Source organism: Oryctolagus cuniculus, chromosome 19 (assembly GCF_051225735.1).
Source record: "Oryctolagus cuniculus isolate XC-2025 breed Fujian yellow rabbit chromosome 19, ASM5122573v1, whole genome shotgun sequence".
Taxonomy (NCBI): Eukaryota; Metazoa; Chordata; class Mammalia; order Lagomorpha; family Leporidae; genus Oryctolagus; species Oryctolagus cuniculus.
The window spans coordinates 1,885,653-1,903,534 of record NC_142885.1 but is presented as its reverse complement, the minus strand read 5'-3'; the positions used below and the strand labels follow the sequence as shown (position 1 = coordinate 1,903,534).

General features: G+C 43.1%; 1 long non-coding RNA gene across 2 annotated transcripts in view; it reads right to left on the bottom strand.

Annotated features, from left to right (window-relative positions):
* LOC149120283 (uncharacterized) overlaps nt 1–12,614 on the bottom strand; it is a 28,900-nt gene extending 16,286 nt beyond the window's left edge. For both annotated transcript variants that reach the window (XR_016225696.1, XR_016225697.1), the window contains exon 1: nt 12,440–12,614. This is a non-coding gene — a long non-coding RNA (uncharacterized LOC149120283). The remainder of the gene's footprint in view (nt 1–12,439) is intronic.
* Nucleotides 12,615–17,882: the final 5,268 nt, after the last annotated feature.

Below are 17,882 nucleotides of genomic sequence, written 5' to 3'. Positions count from 1 at the left end.
CCCCAGTTAGAATGGCTTTCATACAGAAATCAACAAACCACAAATGCTGGTGAGGGTGTGGGGAAAAAGGTATCCTAATTCACTGTTGGTGGGAGTGTAAACTGGTAAAACCACTATGGAATACAGTATGGAAATACCTCAGAAATCTGAATTGAGACCTGCCGTATGGCCCGGCCACCCCCACTCCTGGGAATGTAGCCAAGGTAAATGAAATCAGTTAATTAAAGAATTATCTGCACCCTCATGTTTATTGCAGCTCAATTCTCAATAGCTACAACATGGAGTCAACCTCAATGCCTGTCAACCAAAGACTGGATAAAGAAATCATGGGATATGTACACTATGGAATACTTTTTTTTTCTTTTTTTAAATTTTATTTTATTTAATGAATATAAATTTCCAAAGTACAGCTTATGGATTACAATAGCTTCCCCCCCCATAACTATCCTCCCACACACAACACTCCCCCCCCACTCCCTCTCCCCTTCCATTCACATCAAGATTAATTTTCAATTATCTTTATATACAGATCAATTTAGCATATGTTAAGTAAAGATTTCAACAGTTTGCACCCACACAGAAACACAAAGTGTAAAATACTATTTGAGTACTAGTTATAGCATTAATTAAACACCTAAGAGTAATTGTGTATTAATTACAGAGTTCAACCAATAGTTTTAAGTAGAACATAAAAAATACTAAAAGGGTAAAGTATTAAGTTTTTTTGTTATATAGTTATTTTTTTATTTAATAAATGTGAATTTACAAAGTGCAACTTTTGTATTGTTGTGGCTTCCCCCACCCGACCTCCCTCCCTCCCTCCCTCCCGTGGCCCTCCCCTCTCCCACTCCCTCTCCCATCCCGCCCTTCATCACGTTTCATTTTCAATTACCTTCATATACTGAAGATCAACTTAGTATATACTAAGCAAAGATTTCAACAGGCTGTACTCACACAACCGCACAAGGTATAGGGTATTGTTTGACTAGTAGTGTTGTTTTTAAGTTTCATAGTAAAACACATTAAGGACAGAGATCCTATGTGGGGAGCATGTACCCAGTGACTCCCGTTGTTGATTTAACAATTGGCACTCTTATTTATGACGTCAGCAGTCACCCGAGACTCTTGCTATGAGCTGTCTAGGCTATGGAAGCCCCTTGAGTTCACTGACTCTGAACTTGTTTAGTCAAGGCCATAGCACAGTGGAGGTTCCTTCCTCCCTTCAGAGAAAGGCGCATCTCTCCTTGATGGCCTGTTCCTTCTGCTGGGGTCTTGTTCACCAGGATCTTTCATTTAAATTGTTTTTTGCCACGGTGTCATGGCTTTCCATGCCTGTGAGACTCTCATGGACCTTTTAGCCAGATCTGAATGTCCCAAGGGTTGATTCTGAGGCAGGAGTGCTGCCATTCTATGAGTCTGCTTACACTATGGAATACTACACACCAGTAAAAAATGAAATCCGGTCATTTTCAACACAATGGATGAATCTAGAAAACATCACACTTAGTGAAACAAGCCAGTACCAAATGGGCCAATACCATATGTTCTCCCTGATCTGTGAGAATAGAGCACCTACAACCAAATCTGTAGAAGTAATATTGACACTTCAAGAAGTCACGAATTGAGCTGCCTTTGTCTTGACTGTTGAGGAACAGTTTCATTTGTTTTTTTATTTGGTTTTCTTCATAGTATTTGTTGAAACTTTTTATTTAACATAGCACTAGTCATGTGTATATAAAGTTACTTGAGGGTGGGTCTCAGTAAAAAGCAAGAGTGGGAATAAAGAGAGGGAGGAGGAAATTTGTAGTTTTTTTTTTTTTGACAGGCAGAGTGGACAGTGAGAGAAAGGTCTTCCTTTGCCGTTGGTTCACCCTCCAATGGCCGCCACGGCCAGCGCACCACGCTGATCTGATTGCAGGAGCCAGGTGCTTCTCCTGGTCTCCCGTGCGGGTGCAGGGCCCAAGCACTTGGGCCATCCTCCACTGCACTCCCTGGCCACAGCAGAGAGCTGGCCTGGAAGAGGGGCAACCGGGACAGAATCCGGCGCCCCGACCAGGACTAGAACCCAGTGTGCCGGCGCTGCAAGGCGGAGGATTAGCCTAGTGAGCCGCGGCACTGGCCGGAAGTTTGTAGTTTTAAAGCTGTAGTTATGCATACATTCCTATAGACTTACTTATAAGGGTACAGTTTAAAAACTTGCCATGGGACCCCAAATCCCATTAGACTGGGTGGTAAAAATGCCACCTTAAGTGTTAAAATGAACATATAGATAGGATTAAGTGTTAAAGTGATCCTAAAAATAGGGTTGTGTCTCTGGTAACAGTAATAGTTATCTCCATGGATGTCTTCATGAAATTTTCCCAGTAAATCACATTCAAATGCCCTACATCTTCTTTTCTCAGGGCTCAAAATAATCTGACAGCTACTAAAATGATATTTGACCTAAGAGCTGATTTTTGAGTGGTACCTGCAGCAATTTAACCATAAGCCTTAAATATTATCTCTTTGCAGCCAAGTCTTCTGGCAACTAAGTAGGGATTTTCAAATAAGTTCTGAGCAGACAATGTTATCCAGTAGAAGGAGAAGTTAACAAAGGTAATGCTGCAGTCTACAACTAAGATTGGCCCTGCTGAGGCCATTGATATATTCTATTTTATGAATATCAAAAATCTTAACAAAATGAAAAATACTTTAAAATTTAATTCTAAATGCTTTTTAAAATACATTGATACATTGAGTGTCTACCAGATGCCAGCCACTACAAGAAGAACTACAGATAAGGTATACCCAAAGGAGGGGCATAATCTGTCCCTAAATCCTGCTACCATAGTCTGCAATCTGGACATGATCCAGAAGCAACAGAAATTTTTTTCTTTTTTTATTTAATAAATATAAATTTACAAAGTACAACTTTTGCATTGTTGTGGCTTTTTCCCCCATAACCTCCCTCCCACTTGCAACCATCCCATTTCCCACTCCCTCTCCCATCCCATTCTTCGAGATTCATTTTCAATTATCTTCATATGCAGATGATCAACTTAGTATATACTAAGTAAAGATTTCAACAGACTGCACCCACACAGCCACACAAAATAGAGTACTGTTCGACTAGTAGTTTTACTGTTAATTCTCATAGTACAACATATTAAGGACAGAGATCCTACATGGGGAGCAGGTGCACAGTGACTCCCGTTATTGATTTAACAATTGACACTCTTATTTATGATGTCAGTAATCATGAGCTGTCAAGGCTATGGAAGCCTCTTGAGTTCACCAACTGTGATCTATGGGGATGGTGCACCTGTGAATCTAGAGGAATAACCAGGACATATAAAGAGATCTAAAACCTCCACAACAAAACAACCCAGTTAAGAAATTGGCAAAGGACTGAAATATTTTTTCAAAAGACAAAATCCAAATGGCCAACAGACTCATGGAAAAATGCTCAGGATTGCCGGCACCGCGGCTTACTAGGCTAATCCTCCACCTTGTGGTGCTGGCACACCAGGTTCTAGTCCTGGTCAGGGCACCGGATTCTGTCCCGGTTGCCCCTCTTCCAGGCCAGCTCTCTGCTGTGGCCAGGGAAGTGCAGTGGAGGATGGCCCAAGTGCTTGGGCCCCGCACCCCATGGGAGACCAGGAGAAGCACCTGGCTCCTGCCATCAGATCAGCACGGTGCGCTGGCTGCAGCAGCCATTGGAGGGTGAACCAACAGAAAAAGGAAGACCTTACTCTCTGTCTCTCTCTCTGTCCACTCTGCCTGTAAAAAAAACGCTCAGGATCACTAGCCATGAGGGAAACAAAAATCAAAACCACAATGAAGTTTCACCTCACCCCAGCTAGAATCTTGATTTCTGAATGAAATCCACGTGGGAAGCCTGAATGACACCCCTGTCTCTGGGCTTCAGTCCCTCAGTCCGAGCCAGCCTGGGCTATTGTAGCCACCTGGGGAGTGAACTGGCTACCGGAAAATCTCTGTGTGATTCTGCCTTTCAATCAAAATCAAAGTTTAAGAACCAAAATAATCACAGTGAGATCAGGTGCACATTGTGAATGTTTTAGACCAAACGGGAGACATATTTTGATAGAGGAAATGCCCTTATGAATTTTCTAGGGAACTCAACGCAGAATTCCACCTATAATGAAGTAAAAGAAGAGCTTATTCCTCACAGTTCTGGAGGAAGGGTTACAAAGAGCACACTAAGGGCAGGTATCATTTCTTCTGGCCTCTCTCCTTGTTTGCAGATGGCTGCCTCCTCACACTGTCCTCACCTGGCTTGCCGTCAGTGCACAAAGCTCCCCACTGCTTCTCTGAGTGTGTCCTGATATTCCTTTCTTCAGTGAACACTCCAGCTGGATTATGGCTGAACGATCTCATTTTAATTCAACAGCTCTGCTAATGCCTAATAAATATCTTTACATTTGAAATCCTGGAAAGTTGAGCTTCAACATGAATTTGTGTCTGGAGAGAACGGCAATTCCGTTTAACATGCTTTGGAAATTCCGAGATGACTTTGGGAATAGAGTGATAGAATTTTTGGAATGTAAGGCCTGAATTCATCTGACAGGTTGATCTGCTCAAAATAGTTTGTTTCCTAAACAAAAATGTTTTGCCCAATAGCCACAGAGCCTCTGGGTCACCTGGCCAGGCATTCTCATTGTGGAATGCCCATCGTTTACTAATGATGCATTTCTAGGGGTTAAGGAGTCTTTGGGTGAAAACAGACATCAGATTGCACTCATCTGAATGACCTCAGCCACACACGTTAGACCCATTTTCATAATCAAAAGTACATTCATGGTAACATCACTATAAATTCCCAAGCAGGGAGATCTAGTGCTCCATTGTGCCCCCGCAGCAACAAAACCTAGAAAATCCACAGGAATCAAGTTTCCAGAACCTGGGATGGATTTACCACCTTACAGCAGTCAGGGGAGGGAGGGGTTAATACAGAAAGCTGCAGCTTTAAGGAAGCCTGCTGCAGTTTAAATCCCTGCCTCATGTTCCATTCTCAGGTGAGTGGCAGTGCTAATGGCAGCAATACAAACTCCGGACACAAGCTACTCAGACCAGAAGGGGCAATGCCGACATCAGTCTCAAAGACCACGCTTCTCCACTGGACTGTGAGAAGGTCTCTGAGGTGTGGCACGGAGGCTGCTTGCCTCTGGTGTGCCCAGCTTGAAGCCTTTCCAAGGATGTGATAGCTTCTCAGGCGACACTTGCAGAAAGTCCAGAAAGGCACAGCATTGGTCCCAGAAGGCTGAGGGACCAGAGATCAGATGGGATGAGCCACAGATACTCTGAAGAGGGGTAAGTGAGGGGATGGGTCAGGAGCTGCTTGGGATAGCAGGACATTTAAACTTCCTGTGTATGCCTTGTAATCACGGACACTACCACATCTGTGAGGTGGGCTGCGTGCACAGGAGATGGGAGAAGTGTCCCAAGATTTCAGCTCTGGCTGATGTGCAGGATGCACACAGGAGGTGTTGAGTGTGGCACAGAGGACAAGTTGCTGAAAAGCACTGAAGGAGTGGAGCAACATGGAGTCAATCTGCAGGACTGGAAAAGGATTTTCTTTTCCTCAGTTTCCTTTGACTTAAAGAATTTTAGGAACAGAAACTGAACACTTCAGTAGACACAGAAAACATAAGGCAGACATTCCAAAAAGAGATGATAGAAGAAAACGAACACATAGACCACACAAAAACAGGAACAATGAACCTGAGGTGGGGTTGGAGCAGAGATGACAAGAGCTATACGTCTTGGGTAAGAAATTGTGTGCCATGCAAAGAAACATGAAAGCAAGTCTCTTTTACAAGAAAATGAAAACATAAATATTCTACAAGGACAAAATCAAGTCAATTTTCTTTTGTGCAAAAAAAAAAAAAAAACAAATCATAAAGATCTAGAGTAAATTGGGAAAACCACACATGACCAAAATGAGAATGTCTTCAAAGAAACAAATTTTAAACAGGAAGCAAATTCTAGAGCTGCAAAGCAGAACTGAAATGAAAAAAAAATCACAACAAATCTTAAAAGTGGATTTGAGTGTGAAGAATAGTGAACCTGAATGCCAGATAATTGAGATGTCCCAGTGCAAGGAACACAGAGGAAAAATAATGAAGAACAGAGTTTAAAAGCAGTGAAACTGTATCAAATATACCATGACTTGTACAAGATAAGCTGCATAAGAAAAGGAGACTTTAAGAAGCAGAAACAATAATGACATAAACACTATCTGAAAAGTTACAGGTGGAGGAAAAGCTTGAGCCTACACCTCAAAGACACACAACAAATCCATGGCAGAATAAACCTCAAAGACATCCAAATTGAGATATTTTATACTCAAATTATTAAAAAAGTTGGGGAACCATATCTGCCCATCTCCATAAGATGCCAATGAGCACACCCCCATCCCACATCAGAGTATGTCTTCAGCTCTGACACTGAGTCTTTGACCTTGATGCTTCTAGGTAGATTCCTGGAATTCACAAATGTGAATTCTCCCAATTGAAAATGTCAACATGAAGTAGGGGAGAGATAGTAATTCCCTTACCTGCTTTGTTTTATCCAGGACTAAACAACCAGAGTCAAACACTAGGAAGTATTCCAGATGACACCCTGAGGCAAAGTGCCTTCTAGTGGAGACCTTAGATCAGCACTCAGAAGGATGCCCTACTGCTGTCCCTGAAGGGTGCCCCATTTAGCATGAAGCCATTAGTATGGTAGCAGTCCCCGTATCCCTAACTGCAGTTAGGGTCCATTCTTCTGGGTGGGGAGGGAGTGGTTATGTGAGGAGGTATTTGAAAGAACAGTTAGGTCAGTTCCCCACTGAAATGGGGAAAGAGGATGTCCCTTTAAGCATGGACAAGACCGTTAGCAAAACTGATGAAATCTTTACTTAATATATACTAAATTGATCTTCTGTATATAATTAAAAATGAATCTTGATATGAATGGAATGGGAGAGGGAGTGGGAGATGGGAAGGTTGTGGGAGGCAGGGAAGTTATGGTGGGGGAAAAGCTATTGTAATCCATAAACTGTACTTTGGAAATTTATATTTACTAAATAAAAGTTAACAAAAAGAAAAAGACCATTAGCAAGACAAAAGTGCCAATTCCATGATTCTGGGTCTCTAGTTTTTTGTGTTTTTTTTTTTTTTTTTGACAGTGAGAGAGACAGAGATAAAGGTTTTCCTTCTATTGGTTCACCCCTCAAATGGCCGCCACGGCTGGAGCTACACTGAAGCCAGGATCCAGGTGCTTCTCCTGGTCTCCCATGCGGGTGCAGGGGCCCAAGCACTTGGGCCGTCCTCCACTGCCTTCCTGGGCCACAGCAGAGAGCTGGACTGGAAGAGGAGCAACCAGGACTAGAAACTGGCTCCCATATGGATGCCAGCGCTGCAGGCGGGAATTAACCAAGTGAGCCATGGCACCGGCCCCCTGGGTCTCTGGTTTTATCATGAGAATATAAGTTTACTATTGCATACTTCTGACGGCTTTTGTATTTTATCATGAGCAGTCTATAGGGGACTGCATTTCCTGGCTTGAGTTGGGCCCTTACCATCTGTTACCTGAAATCCTGTACCTCAACTCAATTGTACTAAAGGACCCCGTCTGTCATTTCCAGAATTTTCTCCTCTCTTGGAGGCCCCTCCTGATCTCTGTGGAAAGAGCATCCTGACTTAAATACATCTTGCTTGCCACAGGTATGGAAGTGCACATACACACATACACACAGTAGGTTAACAAAGATGTCAAAAAGAGATTGCAAAACACTTAGAATTTTAATTGCAATGAAAACAAAATACAATCACCTAATGGATGAAGTAAAATCAGGGCCTAGAAGAAAATTTATACCTATGAGCAACTACAATAAAAAATATCTGAAATCAATCAATTCTTTGAACATATTTAAGAACAAGCAAAAAAGAAGAACCTAAATCCATCAAAAACTAGCAGAAAAAACAAAAGTAGAGACACATAAAGTGCCACACAGTAAAACAACATTAAGAAATCATTACCAAGACAGAAACTGAATCAGTAATAAAGACCCTTCCAGCAAAGAATAGCCCACGACTGGATGGCTTTACTGAATTCTAACAGGAATTTGAAGAAGGTCCAATCCTTCTCAAGCTATTCAGAAACAATTGAAAGGGGGGCAATCCTCCCGAATTCATTCTATGAAGCCAGCATCACCTTAATTCATAAACCTGAAAAAGATGCAACAGAAAAAGAGAACCACAGACCAATTTCCCTGATGAACACAGACACAAAAATCCTCAAAACAATGTTATCCAATTGAATCCAACAACACATCAGAAAGACCATTCAGCTTGACCAAGTGGGATTTATTCCTGGTATGCAGGAATAGGTCAACATTCACAAAGCAAACCATGTCAAACATCACATTACCAACCTGAAGAACAAAAACCATGTGATCCAATGGCTGCAGAGAAGCCATTGGATAAAATACAACACCCTTTCATGATGAATACTCTAAGAAAATTGGGTAAAGAATCAACATTCCTCAATACAATCAAGGCATTTTATGACAAACCCACAGCCAGCATCCTATTGAATGAGGAAAAGTTGGAACCATTCGCACTGAGATATGGAACCAGACAAGGATGCCCACTCTCAACATTTCTATTTAAAACATTCCTGGAAGTTTTAGCCAGAGCCATTAGGCAAGAAAAATAAGGTAAAGGGATACAAAATGGGAAGGAGGAAGTCAAAGTATTCCTATTTGCACATGACATGCTTCTATATAGAGAATCCAAAAGACTCCACTAAAAGACTATTGGACCTCATAGAAAAGTTAGGGAAAGTAGCAGGGTATAAGGTCAATTCAGAAAAATCAACAGCCTTTGAATACACAAAGCCATGGCTGAGAAAGAACTTTTAAGATCAATTACATTCATAATAGCTCAAAAAAAATCATACCTTGGAATAAATTTAACCAAGGATGTCAAGGATCTCTATGATGAGAATTATAAATCATTAAAGAAATAGAAGATACCACAAAAATGGAAAAATCTGCCATGTTCATGGATTAGAAGCATCAACATCAAAATGTCCATTCTTCTAAAGGTAATTTACAAATTCAATGCAATTTCAATCAAAGACCAAGGATAAAAAGTGATGCTGAAATTCATATGGAAACACTGGAGACCTCAAATAGCTAAAACAATCTTATACAAGAAAAACCAAGCTGAAGGCATCACAATACCAGATTTCAAGACATACTACAAGGCAGTTGTAAGCAAAATAGCCTGGTTCTGGTACAAAAACAGATGGATAGACCAATGGAACAGAGTAGAATTGCCAGAATTCATTCCAAGCATCTACAACCAACTTATATTTGACCTAGGATCTAAAACCAATCCCTGGAGCAAGGACAGTCTCTTCAACAAATGGTGTTAGGAAAATTGGATTTCCACATTCAGAAGTAGGAAGCAGGATCCCTACCTTACATCTTAACCATCCACTCAACATAGATTAAGGACTTAAATCTGTGACCCGATACCATCAATTTATTAGAGAACATTGGAGAAACCCTGTAAGACTTTGGAACACGCAAACCATTCTTGGAAAAGACCCCAGAGGCACAAGCAATCAAAGCCAAATTAACAAATGGGATTATATCCAATTGGGAAGTTATGCAGTGCAAAAGAAACATTCAACTATTTGAAGAGGCAAATGACTGTGTGGGAGAAATTATTTGCAAACTATACAACTTATAAAGGTTTAATAACCAAAATATATAAAAAGATCAAGAAACTCCACAGCAACAAAGCAAGCAACCCAGTGAAGAAATGGGCAAAGGACTTAGACATTTTTCAAAAGAGGAAATCCAAATGGCCAACAGACACAGAAAAAAGGCTCAGGATCACTAGCCACCAGAGAAATGCAAATCAAAACCACAATGAGGTTTCACCTCACCCCAGTAAGAATGGCTTCCATACAGGAATCAACAAATGCTGGGGAGGATGTGAGGATAAAGGTACCCTAACCCACTGTCGGTGAGAATGTAAACTGATAAAACCACTGTGGAGGACAGTATGGAGATAGCTCAGAAATCTGAATATAGATGTACCATATGTCCCAGCCATCCGTTCCTGGGGATTTTCCCAAGGGAAATGAAATCAGCATATGAGAGTTATCTGCACCCCCCCATGTTTATTGCAACTCAGTTTACACTAGCTAAATCATGGAAGCAACTCAAATGCCCATGAACTGAAGACTGGATAAAGAAATTATGGGATATGTACACCTTGGAATACCACAATGGTCGGTTAGAGCCGACCATTGATTTCCTAGCATGGAGATCCCTCCCCTGCTTCCTCACAGGCTGAAACACTGGGGTTACAAGCTGTCCTGCATTCTCTTCACCTGTTCTTGCCACTATACTCCTGTTTATCTTGTTTGCCTAAAAGCTTTCAGGTGCTTGTAACCTAGCAGTCTTACTTTAAAACATAAATCAAGGTTTATTTCAGAATCAGGCTAAAGCCAGGAGCTCAAAACTCCTTCTGTGTCCTACAAATTGTAGTAAATACCAAGTATTTGAACCATCATCTGCTGCATCCTGGCTGCACAGCAGTGAGCTGAATTGAGAGCAGAGGAAATGGAGTGTTCACATCTCAAATATTCAAGAGAGTCAGGTCCTGGCCAGGCCATAGTTTGGAACCAGGTGGACATCTCCCACCTTTGTGGCAGGGACCCAGGTTCTTCAGCCATCACATGCTGCTGTCTGTGAGCTACATCAGCATGAAAAGCAATCTGTAGCCATAGCTGTGACTAGAGCCCAATGCCCTCAGCTGCAGGGAAGTGCTTGGTGTCATGACATTGGCTTTGAGCCCCTCCCAGAAGAACAGACCCAGGTGGGAATTTCTGCTAAGGGAAAAGACCTATCACTTCAACCCAATTCACCTGGCTTCTGCTCAGAAGAAATACAGTGAGAAGGGATTGCGAGCCCTTCTTGCATGTCTGCCTGACTTTCCAAGCAAAGCAATGCAGAGCCTTCTTGCCTAAACTGTTGGCATAAGCTACACAATGGAGACGAAGCCAAACATGGACAGGAGTGCACCTTAAATGAATCATGAGTATCTGACTATGCAGTCAATAACCCCAAACCTAAACCAATATTGCTCCCTCATGAATCTCTCCTATCAACAGGGCTTTGCTGTAGAGAACTCTTGGAGAGGATATTATTCTTCCTTAGGTCACTAGGCCCCCAGCATGCACACCTGTATGATAAAACTGCCCGAGTGGGAATATGCTGTTCTCCTAGGATAAGCATGGATGGGAAGCTACAAACTCTGGGAAATATGTTGGTGCTTTTGACAATTAATGACTAGCCTGCCTGGATCATGCACATCTGATCAAAGCAATGTTTGCTAATGTGACTTTGGTATCTCCTAGGCTTTCCAGACCTCACATTGCATGCAGCCAGATGCATTTTGTTAATCTTTTGTCATCTATCAGGCTGCAAGGGTCAACTAAGTTACAGAAGTGACATTCTCATCGGCCTATGTCCATGTTCTCCAATTTATTTACACACGGAATGCACATGTTGTTTCTCTGAATGCTAAGTGTCTGCCTCAGACCTTCATATTAACTTCAGAGTAGAAGCAATGTGTGCAGAGTCAGCATTCACGTGAAATTCCCCTCTCCCTTGATTCAGAGGTGTCACAAAAGTCAACCATGAAGCTTCTCTACAAAAATCTTATAATGGTTAAGTAACGGTATGGGTTCAAAGTGTCTGCTAAAAGTGCACAGGTTAGAACCTTGATTACTCAATGGGAAGGATTTAGGGAGTGGTAGATAGTGGGAATTGAGTCAGCCATTTGAGTAGACCCTGGATAAATGAATTCATGTTTTTCTCCCAGGAGTGTTTTCTCTTCCAAATCAGATTTGTTATCACAAAAGTGAGTAGGAATAAAGCAAGGACTCCCCCTCTGTGTTGTTCCCTTCACTGCCCTCCACTGACTCTGCCACAAGACGAGACAGCCTCAGAGTCTCACCAGCTCTAACTACCAGACCTTGGAAATCCTGGCTCCCAGAACCATGAACCAGAATAAACCATTGTGTAGATTATCCAGTCTGGTATCTGGCTTACAACAAATCAAAAGGCTGGAGAAACAAAGAATTCACATTTATCAGCTGACTTCAGATAATGATAGTCCCTAAATGAGCCCTGAAACCATGCCCAATGGCCCAGGAGTCCTCTTACATGAGGCCTGGAACCTCATTCTAATGAAAATTACTGGGGTAGCAATCAGACCCTCCATCCCAGAGAGCCAGTGAACGCAGCCCTGCATGCAGAATAAGTAACTTTCCAGGCATGGGTCTCAAATTTCAAAATCTTAAACAAGAGCAACAATGGCTTCTCCACCAAGGAAACACAAAGAAGGGGGAATCCAATACTCCTACTTACTCATGAATGCACACACACTCAGCACAGATGGCCCTGCCTTTGTCAACTGTTGATTTTTAAGGCACCTCTGTGTGAGAAACAGCCTCACCCATCCAGTCAAGCGATGGAATCTGGAAGTGCACCAAAATTGAGACTGGATTATCTGCCTTCAAGACATCATGCTTGGTAGGCCAGCACACGAGGGGAAGTTTAGTGCGACCTATTTATTACCTAGCATGCAGATCCCTCCCCTGGTTCCTCATTGGCTGAGTTACAGTCTTTGAGTTAGAATCCTCATTGCCTGAGTTACAATTGGCTGAGGTCACAATCTTCCTGGCATTTGTTTCATCTGTTTGCGTAAAAGCTTTCAGGTGCACATAACCTAGCAGTCTTACTTTAAAAAAGTCAATCATGTTTTATTTCAGTGATTTTTTTTAAAAAGATGAATGTATTTGAAAGGCAAAGCCACACAATTTGGGGAGAGAATGTGTCTTTGGCCTGCTGATTTACTCCCTAGATCAGCACTGTAGCCTGGGCAGAATCAGGCTAATGCCAGGAGCCCAGAACTCCATCTGGTCCTGCAAATGGTGGCAAATACTCAGTGTTTGAGCCATCATCTGCTGCATCCTGGTTGCGTAGTGGCAAGCTGAATCAGGAGCAGAGCAATCTGAATGTTCTAATCCCAAATGCTCAAAAGAGTCAGCTCCAGGCCAATCCACAGCCCGAAGTTGAGAACTATGTGGTATCTCCCACATAGTACTTCAGCCATCACATACTGCTGTCTGTCAGCTACATCATTGTGAAAAGCAATCTGTAGCCATGGCTGTGACTAGAGCCCAATGCCCTCAGCTACAGGGAAGTGCTTGGTGTCATGACATTGGCTTTGAGCCCTTCCCAGAAGAATAGACCCAGGTGGGAATTTCTGCTACGGGAAAAGACCTATCACTTCAACCCAATTCACCTGGCTTCTGCTCAGAAGAAATACAGTGAGAAGGGATTGTGAGCCCTTCTTGCGTGTCCGCCTGACCTTCCAAGCAAAGCAATGCAGAGCCTTCTTGCCAAAACTGTTAGCATAAGCTACACAATGGAGACGAAGCCAAACATGGACAGGAGTGCACCTTAAATGAATCATGAGTATCTGACTATGCAGTCAATACAAACCAAACTGAAAACAATGTTGCTCCCTCATGTATCTCTCCTATTAATTTGGCTTTGTTGTAAAGAACTCTCAGAGAAGCATCTTATTCCTTTGGTCAAGAGGTCCCCAACATACACAGCTGTATGGTAAAATTGCCAGTGTGAGAATATGCTTTCTCATAGGATTAATAAGGATGGGAAGCCAGAAATCCCGGGAGATATGTTGGTGCTTTTCACAACTATGACTAGCCCCTGCCTGGATCATGCAAGTCAGATCAAGGTTGTGTTGTTTATGTGACTTTGATATCCCCAAGGTTTTCCAGACCTCACACATTTCATGTAACCAGATGCATTGTTAACTGTTCGTCATCATCTACCAGGCTGCGAGGGTCAACTAACTTACTTAAGTGACATTCTCATGGGCCTCCGCCAACAGTCCCCAGTTAATCACCCCATGAATCCACTTGGTGTTTGTGACTGAATGCTTAGCATCTGACATCAGCCCTTTATATTATCTCCAGCATACAATCAATGTGTGGGAAAGTATTAATTGTATACACGTCTCCTATCCCTTGGTTGAGAGGTATCACAAAAGTCAACCAGGAAACTATTCTACCAAAGAAAAAAAACCTGATAGGGTTTAAATAGCACTGTGGTTTCAAAATGTCCATTAAAAGTTCATGGTTTGGGCCAGCGCTGCGGCTTAATAGCCTAATCCTCCACCTGCGGCACCGGCACAACAGTTTCTAGTCCCGGTTGGGGCACCAGATTCTGTCCCAGTTGCTCCTCTTCCAGTCCAGCTCTCTGCTGTGGCCAGGGAGTGCAGTGGAGGATGGCCCATGTCCTTGGGCCCTGCACCCACATGGGAGACCAGGAGAAGCACCTGGCTCATGGCTTAGGATCAGCATGGTGTGCCAGCTGCAGCGGCCATTGGAGGGTGAACCAACAGCAAAAGGAAGACCTTTCTCTCTGTCTCTCACTGTCCACTCTGCCTGTCAAAAAAAAAAAAAAAAAGAGTTGCCAACTTACACTTTCATGAAAACAGCTGAAATGGTGGACTTACATTCTGGGAAAAAGAAAAAAAAGTTCATGGTTTGGAACTTTAATTATTCAACGGGACAGTTTTTGGACATGGCACCTAGTAGGAAGTGTGTCACTTATAGAAGTGGAGCCTCGATAAATGAATTAAGGTCTTTTCCTCAAGAGGGAGCTCTTGTTTTTTTTTTTTTTTTTTTTTTTGACAGGCAGAGTGGACAGTGAGAGAGAGTGACAGAGAGAAAGGTCTTCCTTTGCCATTGGTTTACCCTTCAATGGCCACCATGGCCAGCATGCTGCGGCTGGCACACTACACCTATCCAAAGGCAGGAGCCAGGTGCTTCTCCTGGTCTCCCATGGGGTGCAGGGCCCAAGCACTTGGGCCATCCTCCACTGCACTCCCGGGCCACAGCAGAGAGCTGGCCTGGAAGAGGGGCAACCGGGACAGAATCCGGTGCCTTGACTGGGACTAGAACCCAGTGTGCCGGCACCGCAAGGTGGAGGATTAGCCTACTGAGCTGTGGTGCTGGCCGGGAGCTCTTGTTCTTATAGAACTAAATTTGCAAGTGTGAGCCAGGCGTGATGAGCCTGCTTCACACCAACAGAAGCCAATTCATCCAGAAGTCGTTAAAGATATTTGAGAAGCATCACCAGCAACAGCAGACACAACTGTTGTGTTGGTTATTTGCTCGAGCAGTACTGTATTTATTTCCTGTGTGCTCTATTCAAAATCTCTCTTTTTTTAAAAATATTTATTTATTTGAAATTCAGAGTTACATAGAGAGAGGAGAGGGGGAGAGAGAGAGAGAGAGAAAGAGAGAGAGAGAGAGGTCTTCCAACCACTGGTTCACTCCCCAATTGGCCGCAATGGCCGGAACTGCACCGATCCAAAGCCAGGAGCCAGGAGCTTCTTCCTGGTCTCCCACATGGGTGCAGGGGCCCAAGGACTTGGGCCATCTTCTACTGCTTTTCCAGGCCATAGCAGAGAGCTGGATCGGAAGTGGAGCAGCGAGATCTTGAATTGGTGCCCTTAAGGGATGCCGGTGCTTCAGGCCAGGACATTAGCCCACTGTGTCACAGTGCCAGCCCCTCCAAAATCTCTTTACGCTCTGTTGATTGAACCAGTTGTAGAAGTGTCTCATTTTAATTAAATTTGAGCTTAGAAAACTAATTTGATGACAATGCAGTTTCTGTCTGCCGAGTATATTTTCATAAATTTCTTAGAAAGATAAGCTTAAATCCTCTCCTCTGTTTCAAACATAATATTCTTATTTGACTTTAATGTCAACCACTGCTATAGCAGCAGTGTCCAAATCATATTCATAAACAAGGAAAACAGAAAGATGCTGAAATGATGGGCTTGTTGTGATGTAATCTGGTTTAAAAAGCATTCTTGGCTGGCGCCATGGCTCAATAGACTAATCCTCCGCCTGCGGCGCCAGCACACCAGGTTCTAGTCCTGGTCGGAATGCTGGATTCTGTCCCGGTTGCTCCTCTTCCAGGCCAGCTCTCTGCTGTGGTCCGGGAGTGCAGAGGAGAATGGCCCAAGTCCTTGAGCCCTGCACCCACACAGGAGACCAAGAGAAGCACCTGGCTCCTGGCTTTGGATCAGCGCAGCAGCCATTGGAGGGTGAATCAATGCCAAAGGAAGACCTTTCTCTCTGTCTCTCTCACTGTCCACTCTGCCTGTCCAAAAAAAAGGCATTCTTAAAATCAAGCCTATTCCTTTGTACTTTGACAAGATTATGTTAAGAATTACTACATCTATATTCTCTTCTGGATTCAAGATGGTATTCAGAGTGCATTAAAATTTATAAATCTCAGGCAGAATTTTAGAGTTTGAAAGAACCTCAGGGTTTTCTATTACAAGTTCATCAGCATCTTAGGGCCAAATTACAAAGCTTCAGAGAAATGGCTGTGACTTTCTCAGGGTTCCCCAGCAGTAATGGAAGCATGGCAGGGACAAGGCTAGAACAAGGTCTTGTGGGTGTTTGGTTTTTTTTTTTAATGTATTTTTTGAGAGGCAGAGAAAACAAGCTCCTGTCTGCTAATCCAGCTCCTCAAATGCCAGAAATTACCAGGTCTGGGCCAGGCTGAAACTGAGAGCCAAGAACTCCATCCTGGTCTTGCCTGTGGGTAGCAGGAACCTAACTACTTGACCCATGACCTGCTGCCTCCAAGGGTGCACATTAGCAGGAAGCTAGAATCTGAAGCTGTGCCTGGACTTGAACCCAGATGTTCCAATATGGAATATGGGCATCCCAACCACTGTGTTAACCAGTAGGCCTGTCCTGGACCAAGGTTTGCTAGTTCCACACTCTGTTTGCTCCATCTCCAGTGTCTGGATTGCAGTCACAGCCTTCTATGCCATTGCTCTATGCTCCAGTTTCTTCCTACCTCTGTAAATCCTTTATAAATGCTACCAGCCAGCTCTTCCATGTGTTTTCATCAAAGTGTTCTTTGGTTGAGAAACCTAAAAGGATGGTGTAGATTTGCAGCATTACAAATTTTCTATATCAAGTCCAAGTTGGCCATTTTTTGTCCCTGGTTTTGAGTCCTTCTTTGCTAAAACAAGTTCCTTTACCTCTGTGAGCCTCAATCTTCTCACCCACAGAGTGAAGATAATGATGCCTGCACCTTGGGGATATTCTGAGGATGGAGTGAGGGGCTGTGTGGATGATGATGGAAAACACTCACCTCATGCCTGCTTCCAATAGTCCACACTGGCTCTGCTCATTTCTCTCTTGGGTTCCAGATAAATATGAATTGGAATTATTCATCTGAAACAAAACAAAACAAAAACAAAATGTCAAACATGCACCTGCAATGGCTTCTCCACCAAGGAAACACCCAGCAGGGGGAATCCAATGCTCCTACTTCCTCAGGAGCATCTGGGACATTTCCCCTCCTTTCTCCATATTCAGAGATCCCTAGTATCTCTTTCAGAAGCATTCATGGTTCAGGGCATCATATGGCTCATGTGCAAATGTGAAACAGTGCTTCTTGGAATCATTTGTCATCCCTAAATTATATGCCAACCAGCGCTGTTACAATGATCCTTTGCTGAAGAAGGCAAGCAGATAATGGTTCCTATGCTCAAATTTTGTGACATACCCAGAATGGTGAGAGGGATTATCACCAGGAAAATGCAATGGCTGTCAGCTGTGTCAACTGGGGTGAGGTCTTTCACTTCCCTGCCCCTAAGTTCTCTCACATGTTCTATGAAGGGAGGGGGTGCCCTCTTGATCAGACTGTTCAGTCCTGTTGCTCTATTCAAGCCTCACCAGGAAGG